This window comes from Myiozetetes cayanensis, unplaced genomic scaffold (genome assembly GCF_022539395.1).
Source record: "Myiozetetes cayanensis isolate MyiCay16 unplaced genomic scaffold, myiCay2020 scf4, whole genome shotgun sequence".
Lineage (NCBI taxonomy): Eukaryota > Metazoa > Chordata > Aves > Passeriformes > Tyrannidae > Myiozetetes > Myiozetetes cayanensis.
Genome location: NW_026087631.1, coordinates 10379781 through 10398559, shown reverse-complemented (window position 1 = coordinate 10398559; position 18779 = coordinate 10379781). Strand labels below are relative to the sequence as shown.

The 18779-nt window shown below is 36.1% G+C and overlaps 1 protein-coding gene across 6 annotated transcripts in view; it reads right to left on the bottom strand.

The window, feature by feature from the left end:
* LINGO2 (leucine rich repeat and Ig domain containing 2) overlaps positions 1-18779 on the bottom strand; it is a 490471-nt gene that overhangs the window by 212855 nt on the left and 258837 nt on the right. The gene's annotated exons all lie outside the window — the stretch shown is intronic.

The window sequence follows — 18779 nt, the reverse complement described above, 5'->3', positions numbered from 1 at the left end:
GCATCCTTACAACTTCCCAGCTTGTCTGCCACTATAGGGGGCAGGAAATACCGAAACTGATGCTGAATACTGTTGACAGTTTTCTTTAGTTTTAAAACTTTATGGATGGGGTACCAAATGTCCTGTCAGTGTTGTGGACTTTCATTTACTCCCGTCAGAGATAAAGTATTAACACCTTATTTGGATTGCTTACGTTTCTATCCCTCATTACTATTCCCTCTAGCTCATTTGGATGCACTTTTGGTAGAACGCATTGCCAAGCAAACCATAACATCAGAGAATCATAGAATAATCAAGGTTGGAAGAGAACCCCAACATCAAACACAACCATCAGCCCAGCACTGCCATGGTAACCCCTAAACCACTAAATCACATCAGCCAGCTCCAGATCGAGATGCCTCCTATACACCTCCAGGGATGGTGACTCCACCACCTCCCTGGGAAACCTATTCCAATGCCTCATCACCCTGATAGCGAACTTTTTTCCTAATGTCTAATCTGAATCTCCCCTGTAAAAGTGCCTTTCAAAGCCAAAGAGATCTCACGCTTCTTTCTATGATTCTGAGACAAAGAAAACCAAAATTAGCAGCATTAATTTTAAAGTTATTTAAAATTCAAAGAAAGGTATCATTTTTGCTTGGAAATAAAAATGCTCTTTCTCTTGCCCCACTAGAAATGAATACTACATGGGAGGCAAGCTTTACTGTTGAATTATGAGAAGTCACATATTATATAAGGAACCTTTTTGTCTGTTGCATGTATTCACAACATTGTGTGTTGAAAAAAGACAGAAATTGTTTCTGCAGACTTCAGATGAGAATTTGCCTTCTCCTAATATGAGTAGGAGAGTGGTAACCTGTTGCCAGCACCTACCAATTTACTGAAAATTGCCTATTAATTTCTATCCCACAGCACTGAGCATTTCACAGAATGAAATTGTTGCTAGTGTAGGATGGAAATAAGGGGTATGAAAACATTTCTATTTTAGGAAGACTTAATTTCAAGCTAAAGAAAATGCAATTGATTTTCATTAATTACCACATGTACCAAAAATCTGTGTGATTTTTTTCTGTTAGTTTGCAGTTTTTTCCTATTTATGTAAAATTTTAATTTTGAATACAGTAGTCTTTATCAATGTTTTAATAAATACACTCTCTGCTGCATTTAAAGGTTCAGAAGTGGAAAAGAAAAGCTTTATGAGACTTTCACCAAGTTTATCCTTCTGTATCTTATGCATGAACACGTCAGATGTTTAGTCCAGTAAGTAACTGATCCCAACAAGAAATCTCTGTTCAAGCTTAGAATACAACAGATTTTTAGATTAAAAAAATGCTTTAAATCCTGATGGATTAAAAAAATTTGTTAAAGATGCATCTGTATTTCACAATGGTTTAGAGATACACCATTTTCACAAATGGAAACATTGATTCAATGCTGACAATGACATCGAATCAAATATAAACGAAAAAAATGTCCAAAATTTTTATGGTAGGATTATATTATCCTGCCTTAGGCTAAATCTGATCACCAATGTAGTTTCTTACAAGTTCTTAGAAATTCTAAATGATTTATCAAAAAAACATTCTTCCAAGGTTTATTCTTAATATAGCTATGTACTTTAATGTTGCAAATCAATTTTTGTCAACAAAGTTAATTCTATTTTCTCCTCAATTCAGTTCACATTCAGAAACACATATCTTTCTTCAATCTATCACATAAAAATCACCTTTGCTTTTCCAAGGAATACTCTCACAGGTTGGTCTGCACTTCTGAAATTAGTCTAGTCTATAAAAACCTGGGAGACAGCAAATACTTTGAAAAGATGTAGACCAAGAGAAATGTCAAATACTAAAATCCAGGGGTTTTGTCCTATAGACACACTTTCCAGACTATGTTTTCATTGCTCACTGTTCCTATTTTTTCACTGTATGAAATATTACAGGATATGAAGAAGAAAAGGAAACAAAAGAAATAAAAACAAAAGTCAAGTCTTTGGTTATGTTGCAGCTGTTTGCAAAAGAATCCTTCTACCTACCAAGAAGTTTACTGGTTCTGAGAAAAATTTAAAAAGCAACTTCAAATATGCAAGTTTCCAAGTTACTATGAAATTCAAAGCTTCAAATTAGAGATGTATTAAAAAAGTCCAGAAATAAAATTACTTAACTCAAACCTGATATAACATAACAGTGTCCTGAAAAAATTCTGATATTTCCTTTATTCCTCTTTGATAAGTCCATCAATCTACAATTTCACCATTTTAAATTTTAAATTAGGTAAAATCTTAATTATCTTTTTATTTTTTTCTTTTTTTATGTTTTGCAGCAAAAAGTGAAACTGTATCCATACTGAAAGGAATACTGCATAAATGTCCAAGGAAATATGATTCTACCTTTGAATCATATGGTGTCTAAATTTTTGTCACTCCTTTGTAATTGTGATTAGTCTCTAATGCTTGGAAGTTGTTATTGTTCAATAGCTGTGATTAGATGGATTACTGATATAGTTTGAAGTCCCTGTGTCGTGGGATATAAGTCATGCACACTACATATATTATATTCTACAATACAGATATTATAATATATACCTTGGGAAAACACATCAATCAAGGACATAATAGAAATATAAAAGAATTATTTCTTCATTGTAAATAAAAGCAGAAAAAATATTACATTGACTTATTCTAAACATATATATTGGAGGTCTAATGTTGATCTTCACCTATTTTTTTACCTCTTCCCCGCAAAAAATGAAACAAAAAAATCAGAACATAAGACTTGAATTTTTAAATCTAGCAAGCTAAAATTTTTAACAGACACAAAAAACAAGACTGACCTGCCACAACCCACAATTTCCTTAAGCTAGTATGTATCAATTGCAAATAAATGCTAGTGTTGACAGCACTTTTTGACTTCTTGTTATTTTTAGGTTAATCAGACATCTTCTTAATATAACAATTCCTAAGTAATGAACAAAAGTACACATTTTTTTCAACTCTTCTTTAAGACATTCCATGATTCAGGGGAAATGAGTATAACAGAGTTGCCAAACACATCACAGACAGTTTTGAGTCTGTAATTCTGATGCAGTAGGAGAATTCTGAAATGCAGGAGAACCAGAAGCTTACATTCAAAACCAAACAAGTCCCTATAGAATTACCATATAATCAGTATGCATACAACCAGATTTAAAGAGAAAAAAGTTTGGGAAACCTTGCACTATGATTTTCTTGGGCAAGAATGCCTTAAAAATCCTTTCTCTAGTTTAAGGTAGATTTTATTCATTTTTGTAAGATCCTGATACAGTTTACTCCTGAAATTCTGGCCTGCTTTGAAGGACCACAAGTTTCTGGATTAGATTAAAGCTTGAAAACGTACTAATATTATAGTACTAGAAAGAAGAGCCAAAAATCAATACAAAAGTCAGTGAAATAAACTGTTTCACACAGACAAACATAATACCATAGCATCATTTAGATTGGAAAATACTTCTAAGACTATCAAGTCCAATCATTAACCTGTGTTGCTAAGTCTACCACTAAAGTATCTCCCTTGGTGCCACATCTATGCATCTTTTAAATACCTGTAGGGATGGTGATTCAACCACTTCCTGGGTCACTGCTTGGGAACTTACAGTGCTTGGCAAAGTTTGATGAAAACATTTTTCCTAATACCCAGTTAAACCTGCCCTGGTGCAACTTGAGAATATTGCCTCTTGTCCTACTTCTTGTTACCTGGGAGAAGAGACCAAACCCCACCTTGCTTACAACCTCCTTTCAGATGTAGAAAGTGACAAGATCTCCCCTGAGTCTCCTTTTCTCCAGGCTAAACAACCCCAGCTCCCTCAGCTACTCATCATACGACTTGTGCTTTAGAACACTCAATTTTCTGGAATTCAAGACTTGACAATAAACCTGTTTATCATAGATTTTTACTTAATTTATAGTAATTATAAAAAAAATTGGAACAGTATTACTATTGTTTGTTTCCATCTTGTTTTCTGTAAGTCTTGAGTTGCTTAGGAATAATCACCAAAATGAAGAGTTTGTGAGGGCATTAATGTGGTGACTGTGTTAGTTAACTATAACAAAACCCCTTTACTACAGTAGCACATCGAAAAAAGATAATTGAAACAACTATGTCCTATAATACAATCCTGTTGGCTACATACACAAAGTTACACAAAGCAAAAACACCTAGTAATAACTGTGAGACACAAAGAAGCAATTCCACTGGATAGAAGACCAGATTAAGTTATATGCAAAACTTAAATGTAGGCTGCATGAAGCAAAAGAGCAAATGATTGAAGAGAGATTTACAGTTTTCTTAGATTCAATATCAGGAGTTTGCTGGCACAAAATAAGGAATCCTGAAATGTTTATACATTGAGTGGCAATGTTTCATACCCATAGTATTTCATACCACATGCTTAAATAAAATGTTTTCATAAATATATATATTTTTATAAAATATACATTTTATGTGTTGTATTATTTATCGAGTTATGTATCAAAGTTTAAATCACAAACTAAAAATGTGAAGAGACAACAAACAGAAAATAAAGATATGTGTGCATGTATGACTCTCATGAGGTATATATTACTATGTCTTCATTCATCTCCTTGAAGCAATGTTGATGTGATGTAATTAAAAGAGCGGATGACAGTAAAGAACACTACTAAACTCTTCTAAAATTTGGGGCAAGATGTTGTAGTTTTTTTATTTTCCACATGAAAACATACATATAATAAATATACTAACTGAATACTAACTGTTTCACAATTGGAACTTAAACACAAGTTTGCATGAAATTAAGAAACCTGAACTAAGTTTTCCAGTTAAAGATGTCTTTTCCAAAACCTTGTTGCAATCATGGCCCATAACCATTTAAGGGCTAAAATGAGAAAGCCTAATACCTCTCCTCACCTCTCTCTCATTGCGTTTCATCATAGAAGACAAAGAAGTGGACTGTCTCACAAGCTAGGTTTAAATAGTTCATCATTTAAATTACCAGTAAAAGAAATTAGTGCTATCATTAAGTCTCATCAAGAGAACATCAAAAAGTGAATCTAATTCTTTTATTTCACTTCATTTTACCCTGACTACCCTGGGACATTGACCTGTTTGCCTTGGTGAAGTGATGCCCTTATCACTATTTTTTAACATAATTTTTAGGTATTGAAAGGTGAGGTTACTTAACTGGTTTCTCCTTCTACTGTAAGCCTCATTAAACTCAGACAATCTGCTTTCATCTTTGTCTTTTATCTTCACTCTCAAACCATTGGACAGGTGGGACATACTTATCACTTTACTGTCTTCTAGTGGACTAAACCCCTTTGGTCCCTGAACTGTTTACCAGGCTGAGCACTGAACTTGGCTGATACCCCTTGCTGTATTAGCATTGCCTGAAACAGCAGTAATGGAAGTGAACATTTAGGAAGCAGTTATAGCTTTTCAGATAGTGGTCAGAAGGCAAAAAGCAAGAGAAAACAGGATGATATAGAGAGAAGTGCAGTTAAAACTGAGACACACAATTATCACCTGGTTGTTTCATACCAATATAATTTTGCATTGTTCTCTTTATTACCACTTTAGCTGATATTTCTTGTCTTGGTTTGTGTTTGTTCATTATCTTAGGTTTATGCCAGTCTTACCATTTCACCAAAATCCAGATCTGCTGCTGGAAAAACACTTATTGCTTCAATTATTTTCCCTCTAAATTAATAAGAACTATTTTTCCTGGTTTTGCTCAGTTTAAGAGCGTCTTTTTGTCCCATTGTCTCATTTCTTTGTTCTCAATGGTATTTGAAATTTCATCTCAGACAGGTAATATTATATAAATTCAATTGAATTAAATTAAACTTTTGCTTAATGGTTCCTAAGGCAATTCATCCATTTCCAACAATAATTAAATGAAACCATTTGCACAAAAATTATGCATGAAATAGAAAAGCTGAAATGAAAAGTAGTACACCAGAAAAAATAATCTACTTATATATTTGCACATAAATCACAACCAGCTCTAATACCAATATGCAACTTCAGCAGGCCCAACTCTTGACAAAATCAAATTCACAAAGGCAAGTCCTTCTTCTTGCAGTGAATGAGGATACGTGGCAGTAACACAGAATAATGGTGTAAACTCAAAATCTTTGTTCATGTGTGTTTGGAATTAAAAACTAATCTGTTCGTATTACTTCTCCAAGAAAAAAAATCCCAGTTCTGCAAAACACTGGATTTACACTCTCCAGAAAGACCTGGATTTCTTCTGTCCATAGAATTATACTGATCATGTATCATTTTTAGGCTCCACTATCACAAAATCAAAAAAAAGCTCATCAAGTTTAAAGGTACCAGCCAACAAGCATGCAAACCCCACGGGAAAATCATAGTTTTTATTCAGTCTTTCACAGAGGAGAAAGGCAGAAGGTATACTGAAATATACAATTTCAGCAATTCATCTGACTGTGCAAATCTGACTTAATTTGCACATCATTCATTTTATTTGTCTATAACCCCAAAATAATTATACTGTATTATAAATCTATTTGGTGGCCCACCAAACATGCTATGGTAGCAGAAACAGCTGAATAGTTTTACATATTTACCATAAATTCCATCTTTTATGAACCAATACAGGAATATGACAATGCTTAGACTAAAGCATGCTTCAAAATACAAAATACCATGGTGATTTCAAAAGATGGGGAAATCACAGACCTGCTGTTAGGCAGTTATTATTAGAAATAACTCAAATTTATGAAATGCTTATGTAATACATTTTTATGAATCATAATTCTAATTTTTATTCATATTAATAAAACAGTAGCAAAAGAAAGGATAAAACAACAAACAATGGAAACAAAACAAAAAAAACCTCAAACAAAACCAACCCCCAAAACCAAGCCAAACCAAACCAAAAAAAAAAAACAAAACCCCAAACAAACACCGCCCCCCCCCAAAGAATTAATCTCAAAATTTAAACCCACATTTTTGTGGTAATTTTTTCTTCAGTAAGCATGAACATTATTATATGTAGTATTTTAAACAACAGTCAAAATTACTATATTCCCCTTTGTTAAGAAAACTGAGACTTTCAACACTATGTTTTAGTTAAACCTTTGAAAATTCTTATGATGATATGGTAATAAAATGACTATATGTGAAGGTTGAATTCCTATATAGATGTTCACTGACAAAAATGATACTTCAGAGTGTTCATATCTAGAGACAAATACAGGGAGTCCTTAAAAATTTTGAGGTTCAGCACATAATTCATTTGACCTTAGTGATTACTTGGGTAAATGGACTTTAATGGTTCGAGATCAGGGTACTTGATATCTATTAGAATTTAACACAATAAATATTGATTTCAAACTTTCGATGAAGATGCACAAGCAAAAGCTCTTCTTCTTTTTTAAGGGCAGAACACAACCCAGACAAGGTAATTCTCAAGGATTTTTTTTTTTCCTTAGGTAAACTGTCACTTCAGAGGCAGAAAAATTCAATATGAGGAAAATTACCAGGGTACCTTAAGCAGGGCCCACTGAAAGAGGAGTTGTGGAGCAGTGTGTGACCAGACTGTAAGGGGCTGCCTTACAATCCACCTTTACCTCTACACTATACCCAGCTAAATACACCTACTTCAAGCCTGGAAAAAAAAAAGAGCCTTCCAAAGTCAGTGGAGTCTTCAAAAACCAGCTTCAGAAGCTTTTCCTTTAAAAAAGCCTTAACACTGATTCTCCCTCAAATAAAGCCTGTTCACCCACATTCTTTGTTATGGTGTTGTCTAAATATAGAAGAATCAAGTTAAAGAACTTTCGCTTGGTGAAAAATAAGTAGTTCATGAATAGTCTCTGAAAATTAAGAGACAAATATATTTACAAATAATTCAAACTAATTTGGTGCCATAGAATCATAGAATCATAGAATTTACTGGGTTGGAAGAGACCTCCAAGATCATCAAGTCCAACCCTTGATCCAACCCCACTGTGATTACCAGATCATGGCACTCAGTGCCACATCCAGACTGGTCTTAAAAACCTCCAGGGACGGTGAATCCACCACCTCTCTGGGCAGGCCATTCCAATGCCTGATCACTCTCTCTGGAAAGAACTTCTTTCTAATATCCAACCTAAACCTCTTCTGGCAGAGCTTGAGCCCATGTCCCCTTGTCCTACCGTTGGTTGTCTGGGAGAAGAGACCAACCCCCACCTGGCTACAACCTCCTCTCAGGGAGTTGTAGAGAGTGATGAGGTCTCCTGAGCCTCCTCTTCTCCAGACTAAACAACCCCAGCTCCCTCAGCCTCTCCTCACAGGACTTGTGCTCAAGTCCCTTCACCAGCCTCCACCAGTTGCTCTTCTCTGGACCCGCTCCAGCACCTCAATATCCTTCCTGAACTGAGGGGCCCAGAGCTGAACACAATGCTCAAGGTGTGGCCTCACCAGCACTGAGTCCAGGGGAAGGATCACTTCCCTGTTCCTGCTGGCCACACTGTTCTTGATGCAGGCCAGGATGCCATTGGCCTTCTTGGCCACCTGGGCAAACTGCTGGTTCGTGTTCAGCCTCCTGTCGATCAGCACCCCCAGGTCCCTTTCTGCCTGGCTGCTCTCCAGCCACTCTGTGCCCAGCCTGTAGTGCTGCAGGGGGTTGTTGTGGCCAAAGTGCAGGACCCGGCACTTGGCCTTGTTGATCTTCATTCCATCGAAGTCAGCCCATCTCTCCAGTCTATCCAGATCCCTCTGCAGAGCCTTCCTACCTTCCAGCAGATTGACACTCCCTCCCAGCTTGGTGTCATCTGCAAATTTGCTAATGGTGGACTCAATCCCCTCATCTAAATCATCGATAAAGATGTTAAAAAGGACTGGACCCAGCACTGACCCCGGGGGGACACCACTGGTGACCGGCCGCCAGCTGGAGGCAGCCCCGTTCACCAGCACTCTCCGGGCCCGGCCCTCCAGCCGGTTCCTGACCCAGCACAGAGTGCCCCTGTCCAAGCTGTGGGCTGCCAGCTTTTCCAGGAGTATGTTATGGGAGACAGTGTCAAAGGCTTTGCTGAAGTCCAGATAGACCACATCCACAGCCTTTCCCTCATCCACCAGGAGGGTCACCTGATCGTAAAAGGAGATCAGGTTGGTCAGACAGGATCTGCCCCTCCTAAACCCGTGTTGGCTGGGTCTGATCCCTTGTCCATCCTGTAGGTGCTGTGTGATTGCACACAGGATGATCTGCTCCATAACCTTGCCAGGCACTGAGGTCAGGCTGACAGGCCTGGACTTTCCTGGGTCCTCCTTGCAGCCCTTTTTGTAGATGGGTGTGACATTCGCCAACTTCCAATAGTCTGGGACTTCCCCAGAGAGCCAGGACTGTCGGTAAATGATGGAGAGCAGCTTGGCAAGCTCTTCCGCCAGCTCCCTCATCACCCTAGGATGGACTCCATGATCCCATGACTATGCTTGTTCCTTTTTAAAATTTTTTAAATTTTTTAAAAACAAAAAGGTAAGTAGAAAATGTACATTCTTAGAAAAATATTCAGAAGTTTTCAGTGTATTCTATACTTTTCATATGCCTAATTGTGTCTTAATGTCACGGGTTTTTTGCATTTAGAAAGAGGAACCTGTCAATTTAGAAGTCTCTGTACTGCAATTTATGCTGTTATTGCTCAAGAGTGACACCTCTCAGCTTTTCCAGCTCAGATTAATTGTGAATGATTTCATGACAGCTCAAATCCATACACAATAAATGAGTGCACATATACTAATGGAATTATATCTTTGGAGGTAATGCAGAAGAGTTTAAGTGCTTTCAGAACTGGTGTCTCTCCTTATTTTTACTACATTTATAGTCATATAATTCATAGATATAAAATGGGAAAATTCTGTATGAAATACATTTGAAGCCAGATATTTGCATTTTTAACAAAAGGGGATTCTGGTGTTTGAATTTATTTCAGATTATTTTCATTTTCATAACTCAATACAATAGATAACTGAAGCTTACTTTAGCCTAACTACTTTTACTATCAATAAGATGAATGCCTTTCAGGTCATTCCCATTTTCGTAGATTAACTGCAATTCCAAGCTATAATTTCTGCTCTGTTTAAAATAGAACCACAGAAAATAGAACCACACCTTCCCCAGGTTGAACTTGAAAAAGCTAATTAGTTCAGGGGCACAAAGGCTGCTCGTGAGATCACAGCTTAACTACATATCCTCCACATTTAACAAGGGGGTCTTTTTTTTTTTTTTGTAATTTAAAACAATACCTCTGAAGGGTGAATGACATAGGCATACAAAAAAAGACTCCTAATCAGAAAAAATCTCCAAAAAGAAAACCAACTAACCAACCAAAACAATGCTTGCAAATAGACTTCTTACTTCTGACCTAACTCAAATACTAGTTGACTACAGAAATGTCATTAGGGCAGCATATGATAACAGTATTACTCAAACACTAAAAACTACCACAAGAACAAAAAAGAAGACCAAACACAAAAAACAAACATTAAGAAAGAACCTCACCAAAAAACACGGCCCTAATTCTAAAAGAACTGCAGCCATAAAAATGTGATGAGAGAATAAGCAGAGTATTGTCAGGAGGCTTTGCTTCCACACCTAGCATTTTAAACAGCCTAGCTGCCTCTAGCAATTAGTGAAGTTGCACTGCAGTCTGTTATAATAAAGGAATGCAGTGGGTATATTCCTGATAAAGCGAGAGGATTCATCTGGAACACACTATTCAGAGAGGAGAAGAAGAGAAACTGTAAATGAGAAGAGACCTTAAGGCCCTGAGGTTTATTATTAACATTACTAGCAGCAAAGGAAAGTCAGGTTTTGAGGCAAGATTTTTTAACGTATGGTCTAATTTTAGTCCCTGGGATTCTCCTGAGTGGCCCTATTTGAGAAGTTAATTGTGATTTGTTGACCCTTCATAAAGCCTGAAAAATAAGCTGGCAAGAATGCCAAAGGAGAGTTATACCTGTGATTAAGGACAAATATCATACTCTGTAGTCTATCACTTCAAATCATACACGGAGATGAAAAAATATTTCTCTATTTACTATGGTGACAAAATTCTGTAAGGTGCACTATGAAGATGTAAAATCAGCACTTACAGGCAGTAAGGGTTTTTGTCGAAATATTTTTGCCAGATCTTGTATTACATTTCTACAGACGTGGTAGACATTCTGCCTGGGCCTCACTATTGGTTTTGTATGGTTTGGAAAGTGAAACTTAAAAAAATAATTCATGCAGTTTCAGAAGAGGTCATAGACTCAAGAATTTATAGATATTGACCATACAGAAATAAAAGACAAGTGCATCTAACTGCTGCCTTCTCACCTAAATTGATGTTATAGATAATGTTAATCAGAAAGTGGCTGATGAAATGGCTTTCTGATTAAAAAAAAAAAAAAAAGCTTTAAAATATTTTTGCAAAAATATCACATTTTTCTTTAGGGAGGAGTACGACAAAACCTGTAATCTCTTCTACCTGATTTAAACTTCCTGTGTCATTCTGTTATCTTTTGTCTGTCTCTAGTACTTTTTAATCAGTTCTAGACTACTAATGAATTCAAACATCATGATAGTTCATCCTAGATGCACAACAGAACCTCTATACTTCCAGAAGGAATAACAGAATCAGGCAGTTTCCAAATATATATTTCTTAAAGATTCATAGTTGGGTTTTTTTCTTTCTCTAAACCCCCACCCCCCTTTTTTTCATCTTCTCCAGCTTATACTAAAAAACATACTGGGTATGGATAGACCAGTACTCGCAGAATTATAAAACAAAATTCATGTCTGTCTCCAAGATGTCCCATTGCAGAAATTTGCACAATTTCATTGCTCAAGTCCAGAAACGAAGCAACTCTCTCTGGAGCTCTTATTCTCTACAATAAAACAACCTGACTTCAATTTAAGGAAGGAGCATGCTGAGGTGTACAAGAGCTAAGTATTTGTCAAACTCAAATGTCTCCCTAAAAAAAAGAAACAACAATCAAATCCCCTCTTTTTCCTTGGTAACCCTATCAAACCTGTCAGGTAATTTGCTGTATTCTGAAGATAATAAAGAAAGTTTAACAGAAATGCAGAGGAGTTACTACAAAGTCAGTTTTGTGAAATCAAGTCCCTTGCCCCTCAACATCCTGAATTTCTATAGACACACTATTCAAAAAATATAAGCCATTTTTTCTCTACTGTAGCACAGGAAAAACTTCCTTAAATCTGAAGCTGAAAAGGACTTTCTCAAAAGACATACTGACTACTTATTTCCAAACTTTTCTCTTTCTAGAAGATGAAGTATTACGTAAGAATTGCATTACTTACACGTCACACAGTCCAAATCTTAATCACTATTAGCATTGTGACTCAGTCACCTGTCTTAGGTTCTAGAAGAATTAAAATTCAATATAAAAAACAAAAAATAGAATGCACAGAATATTAATATTGAGATTACATAGAGTTTCCTCAAATTTCAACATTGTCTGAGCATAACAGCAGTGTAATAATAAGAAAAAAAAAATGAACAAAACATCCCAAAACTCTGAGAAGCTATTGAACTTTTGCAGTCAAATGTTAATGCTTTGGCATGCCAAGATCCAGAGAAGGATTTAATTTTTTGATAGTGGAGTAAATATTTAATATGTGAGAATCCTTCAGTGTTTAGCAGCCACAATTTTTAACAGAAATAAAACACATTCAGTACAGTGTAGAGATAAGATACAAAGCTATACTTGTACTTCTTCAGAACTTGAGAATATATTGATTGAAATTTTAGACCCAATCATGCTGCCTTACTATCAGTACATTGGAAATGGTAATGCAAACCATGATGAAAAACAAGACAGAAATATTTAAAAAAATCTTGCAAGTGTGTAATTCAAAGGAAGAAAAAAGAAAGCTAAAATGAACAACTCTCCCTGGGGTTGCTTTTTTTTTTTCTTCTTCTCTTTTTCTATCCAGTGATTTAATGAATTCTAATGAAATTACATGCTGGTGAAAAAGTCTCAAAGGATTTCACCCATATACTTCAGATACAATTCTAACTTTGGGTTTGAAATTCATAATAATGCATAATGAGGAGAGACTTCTTTTGTTTTATTTGATACTTTTCCCACAATCAATGGGCAGAGAAGAAATGGACTCTGATCAGCTTCCTAAAGGCACATCCCCACCCTGGAGAGCAGCTGGTTCTTTACAAAAGTAAAAATGCATGCATTCATGAATGTAGGTATGTTTGTATATGCTTTAGATGTCTGTAGTTTCATAAGGATTGATGTGTTATTTCCAATGAATATTCTGATTTTATTAATTTTATTTGTTTCCTCTCGGTGAAGTTTCCTGCTGGAAAATTCTGCTGTATCTTGGTAGGCTGCAGATAAATTTTTAATCTGACAACAGCTGCATAGCCTTAAATGGATAAATTTACATAATGAAAAAACTAGAAGTGATAGGGGCAATATATTCTGTGGGTTTCACATTACTGAAAATGGCTGTTGTATGTCTTCCTATCCATATTTATTGCCTCTTGTGACACATTAGCCATAATTATTACACATTATCAATCCAGTCCTGCATTAACTAAATTAATTATTTTACTTTTAGTTGAGGTAGATTTGTAATTTTGATTATGATATGGCCATTAGAAAGGAAAGAGATTCCAGCAAGAGGCTGTACTAGATCAAGGAAAAAAAAGTTATGTTAATAGAAAAATGAACTTTATTTGTAATGTCTTGGAATGCCCCTAAGTATGAAAAGAAATAGCAGGAATAATGCTTGATGACTTCGACCAAGACCCACAGAAGTAGGGAGGGAAGATTAGAGGATAAGAAAAAGTGAAACAACAAAAAAGAGAAGAACTGACAGTTTGAAGTCTTAATACAGTTAACTGGAATGCTTAAAAATGGCATAGAGATGGAATACCTCCCCAGTGAAGAAAGGCTGAGACATTTGAAGTTGTTTAGCCTGGAGAAGAGGAGACTCCAAGAAGATTTAATAGCGGCCTTTTAATATTTAAAGGAGACTAGTAAGAAAGACTGGGACAAACCTTTTAGGACGATCTCTGGTGATAGGACAAAGGATAATGGTTTTAAGCAAATCATGATTCTATAAGGGACTTCACAAATTTGGCATTTGCTGAGAATAGCTCTCTCAGAGACCTGCATCCTGTCCTCCAGTCATCCTCCACTGGAGGACACTGGACCTCCTCCACTGTCCTGTGGTCTGATTAAAAGTCCAGAATTAGCTTATTGTCCTATCTCATGAATATCACAAAATCTCCCTCGAGAAAGGGGTATCAGCTGAACAAAGAGACCAAGAATTAATGTCATAGGTGGGCCAACAGGAGCCTACAGAGAATGGAGAAAGATGTGAAAAGGCTGCGAGGAAGCCTCAGAGGAAGAAGTTTATCTGGAAATTCTCTAACAGCTGCAGCTGTGAGACCCAGCTACAGGATGCAGCCTCAAAAACCTCTGTAGAACTCCCCTGTTTGTACCCCAGACCACTCCTTCCTTTCCTCCCCAACTCTTCCCTTCTCCCTATATGGCCAGACATATCCTCTGTGGCCAATCCCTCCATTTCTCTTATCACTGACCCTCAGGATTTGATGTTCCTGGTAAGAATCCCTCCTTTGTTCCCGATTCTTCCATATTCCCCTGTATATAAACTGACATCTTGTTTTAATAAACACCATTTTGTGGGTCACTCCCGTGTGACTGTCTCCTTACAAGGTGTGCCACGAGGGTCTAATCCTTGGGGGACAAACCCCCTCCCCATGATAAATTAATATGGGTAATACTTACAGACAAAGAAATCTTTATGATATCCCAAAACTAAAACAAAATATTATGAAGGGAAGAGAATCATACATTTCTTATGACGTCAGGGAACGGAATGCTGATATAGCTTTTTTGGTGAGTTACAGCTTCAGCACAAGTTGGACAGGGGTCATGGATCTTTTTTAAAGAGAGGGGAATGGATAAATGTCACTACGTAACTTAAACAGAATTTTTCATTTGCTTGTTTATAAGATGTTTTGATTTAAGATGTTTATGATAGGACTAATACACAGCTAAATGTCTGTGAATTTGCAGAAGTAATCACAAAGTAATCACAAAGTAATACCAAAGATACACTACGCACTAACGTCAGAGTTTCTCTCTTCCTTTCTCACCACCTTTGTAATATTTTGATAGTCATTTTCATTGTCTTTCCAGCTGTATTCCATTTCACTTCCTCTTGCTACAACGCCTGCCCTACTTTCTTAGCTCCTGTACTCTCGCTGTCTTTCATTACCCTTCCACCCACCCATATCTACTGTTTTTGAAACATCCCAAAAAACATCTTTTCATCCCTCTACTAAATTAGCAGATCAAAGAGCAATCTGTCCCCCACTGATTTTATAACACTTTCACTGCCAGAGATATCTCGCAGATAACTAGAGAAAACTGATTTGAAGAAACAAACCTGAAGCAACAAAGAATCTGAAAAATCAGGAGATTCCTCAGCTCTACTCCTAAAACATCTGAACATACAAGAAAAGCCCTAGAAATTTTCATTAAAATAAGGGAACAGAGAACTGCCATCCTGAAGTTGTTTAGCTTATCTGATCAAATTGAATCTGATAACACATACTAACTGAGAAACTGGACACATCTAGAAGTATCTTCTGAAAGTTAATATGAAGAAGCATAACAACCTAAAAGAAGTGTCCGATAACTGCTATATTGAAATAACACAGTGACATGAACAGGACATGCATCTTTATTCCAGAATTAGATCAAACAACACTCAGTTTACTAATACAGGAATAAAAGGAGATCTTCAACATGAAGGTAGGTATTATGATTCTAATCCCGTGAAACTGATTTGAAGACATATAATCGTATAGTTGATACATAGTCAAGTAGGCTCATCCAACTCTTTTCAGCTAAGGGATGTGATATAATAGCTCCAGTAATATTTACTCTTCTACATTTCAACTAATGACAGGATACAATTCTAGAATACCCAAAAGAATCACAGTAACATTTGGTTTGGGGAAAACCTTCACACTAAATGGAACCTTTTCCTGCCAGAACAACACAAGGGAGGCAAGGTATACATAAAACCCAGCTCAGGACAGCACTTTCTGAGATAGGTTCCTTCCCAGTGTAAAAGCTATTTATAAAACTGTGCCTATACCTATGGAAAGGCACCTAACTTTACTATTTCTATTTTATCAGAGTAGAATGAGGAATTAACAGACAAGATTTCATCTTGATGATACTGGTTGCTAAAGTAATGTACAAATTTTTGTATGTCAGAAGACTATAGATATATTAGGATGAAAATTTCTAATTTCTCCCAGAAATGTTTAATGTTAGAGTATGTTTGAAATATTGTTCACAAAACTGATAGTAATTTTTTACACTACAAAAATAAATAATATACTATATTTAATTATAAATATGCAGTATACTGATGCAGTTTCCCCAAATCATCTTTTCTTTCCCATTCCAATTAGCATGCCGAAAAACCCATTGATAGCAAAAAAGCTAATGACTATAAATAACTGTTACAGCTGCAAGTGAATCCTTATTAAATTAAGGTGTTTTAGAAATGCTAAAAGAAGATCAAGGTCAGGAAAAGAGTTACCAGTTAATAATACAGGCAGTAAGAGAAAACAGTGACAGAAACTTTATGGTATTTTGAAGCAGTTAAAAAAAAGGGCTTAAAAAGTCAATAGTAATACTTTCAACCTATTTCATGACTTATTGTTAGCACTGCTTTTAAGACCAGTGTTTTTTAAGTAATGAATCACTTTTACAGTGTGGGATAGTTTTTCAATCAAATTTCTCTGTTTCCTTTAAATATAAATTGGCCAGATTCATCTCTGATGCAATTCCTTTGACTTCTAATAAACTACACCACGGTTGGATTATTGCCTTGGTCATTGTACCTATAACATTAAGACAGTACTCTACTATTCTGCTCCTGGAAAATGAAGAAATTACACTCATAAAGTCTTTCTTAGTTTCCTCTATGTAAAACAACCAGCAAGTACAGCAGTAAACTAAACTAACCATACTACTAACTTTTACAGTTATGTATCAGTTACTATAAGCTGTCTTTGGAAAAGACGACAGTAAGAACCAGAGTAAAACAGAAATAAGAGGGAATCTCAGATGTTTGCAGTTCAGTTTTTATCTCAGCTTCAGACTTCCCAAAGGATTTCTGCCAATGCATAAACAGATTTTCAAATATCTATATACAAAGTTTGTGTACAGTTGTGCAAAATCTTGATACCTAAGTGCATGTGGTCTTCTCAAAGCTGAACTACTTTTCTTCAGAGTTTAACTCCCTTGATAAATTCCCCAAACTAAATCTACTGATATTTCATGTGAGTTTCATCAAAATTCCTTGAAATGGTTAGTGAAATTAAGACAAACAGTTGATAAGACTTTGCTCCTTCTTCTTGGGGATAATGTTAAACATAGAATCACAAATCTACAGAATGATTTTGAAAAGAAACACCCTTTGGAGGTCATCTACTCCAACCTTCCTCTAAAAATATAGACTTCTAAAGTCTACTTAAATCAAGCAGCTCAGGATCAAGTCCAATTTATTCTTTAACACCTCCAAGGACAGATATTTCATAAGTTCTCTGAGAAAGTCTGCTTCAGTATCTAATTACCCTCATGGATAAAAAACAGACAACCAACAACTGAACTACCAAAAATCTTATTTCTGATGGGAATCAAAGCAGAAAGCCAGCTATAGGAAGATTGCTTTACTATTATTATTATTCACCATTGCAGTAATTTCACCTAACTGTAGAAGACACAAAGTCTTCAGAAGATTAAAAAAATGTTATATATTCAAAAAATTCTAAAAGGTACATTCTAGACATACCCTAAAGTATGCCTAAAGTGAGGCATGCAGGCAAGTTTACACAAAATTATCTGTTCTGTATAAAAGAATTACAAGTTTTTCCTCCTCTAAAGGTATCCTCTAGATGTATTTTCACTTTCTGGAGGGTAGAAAATTTCAAGAAGGACTTAACAGCTGGCATTCAAACACACTGAAGGAAAAACACTCTATTCCTGTTGTACCTGAAGCATGACTAAGAGGTGGTGATGTTAAGGTAAGAAAACCCCAAGTTCTAGGGCAAGTCTAAACTTCGATCAGAAAGCACTCTCAGACCTGCAGAAACAAGACAAATGCACCCAAGGAAAAGTTGCTCTTGCAGGAGCCTATAGTAGACCATCCTCCATTATGTGCATTTATGTGCAGTTTCCAGAATCAGTAACTTTGTCATGAATATACAAGGAGAAAAATTGCAAATACCACTATGTAGTCCAAGTGAGATTTCGGGGGATCCAGTAAAAGAAAAAGTGAATCACACAGTGAGTCAGAAATGAAAGTGACAGTGACTGTGTTTATAGGACAGGAGGTGGTTTTGAGACAGCAGTATTATAATATTAATGGACTTACAATTCAGTTTGGAGAGCTCAAACAGTCCAAGTTGATACAATAGGAAAGGAAATATACTTCATAAGTGATAAAGCAGTGTTTGTTGTGTTTCACTATTAATATTTTTATGTCTCTGCCACCTCCCAGTGATCACAAGAAAGTCATGACCTTCATTTTTTGAGGAAGTGTCTTAGTTCCAGCCAGGACAAGGTTAATTTTTGCAGGCACCAGAAGGGCAGAAGAGGCATGGTCAGGACCCCGAGGTTATTCTGCACCATTTCACTGCTGCAGGGTGGTAGCAAAGGCTTCTGAGAAGAAGGTGGGCATGG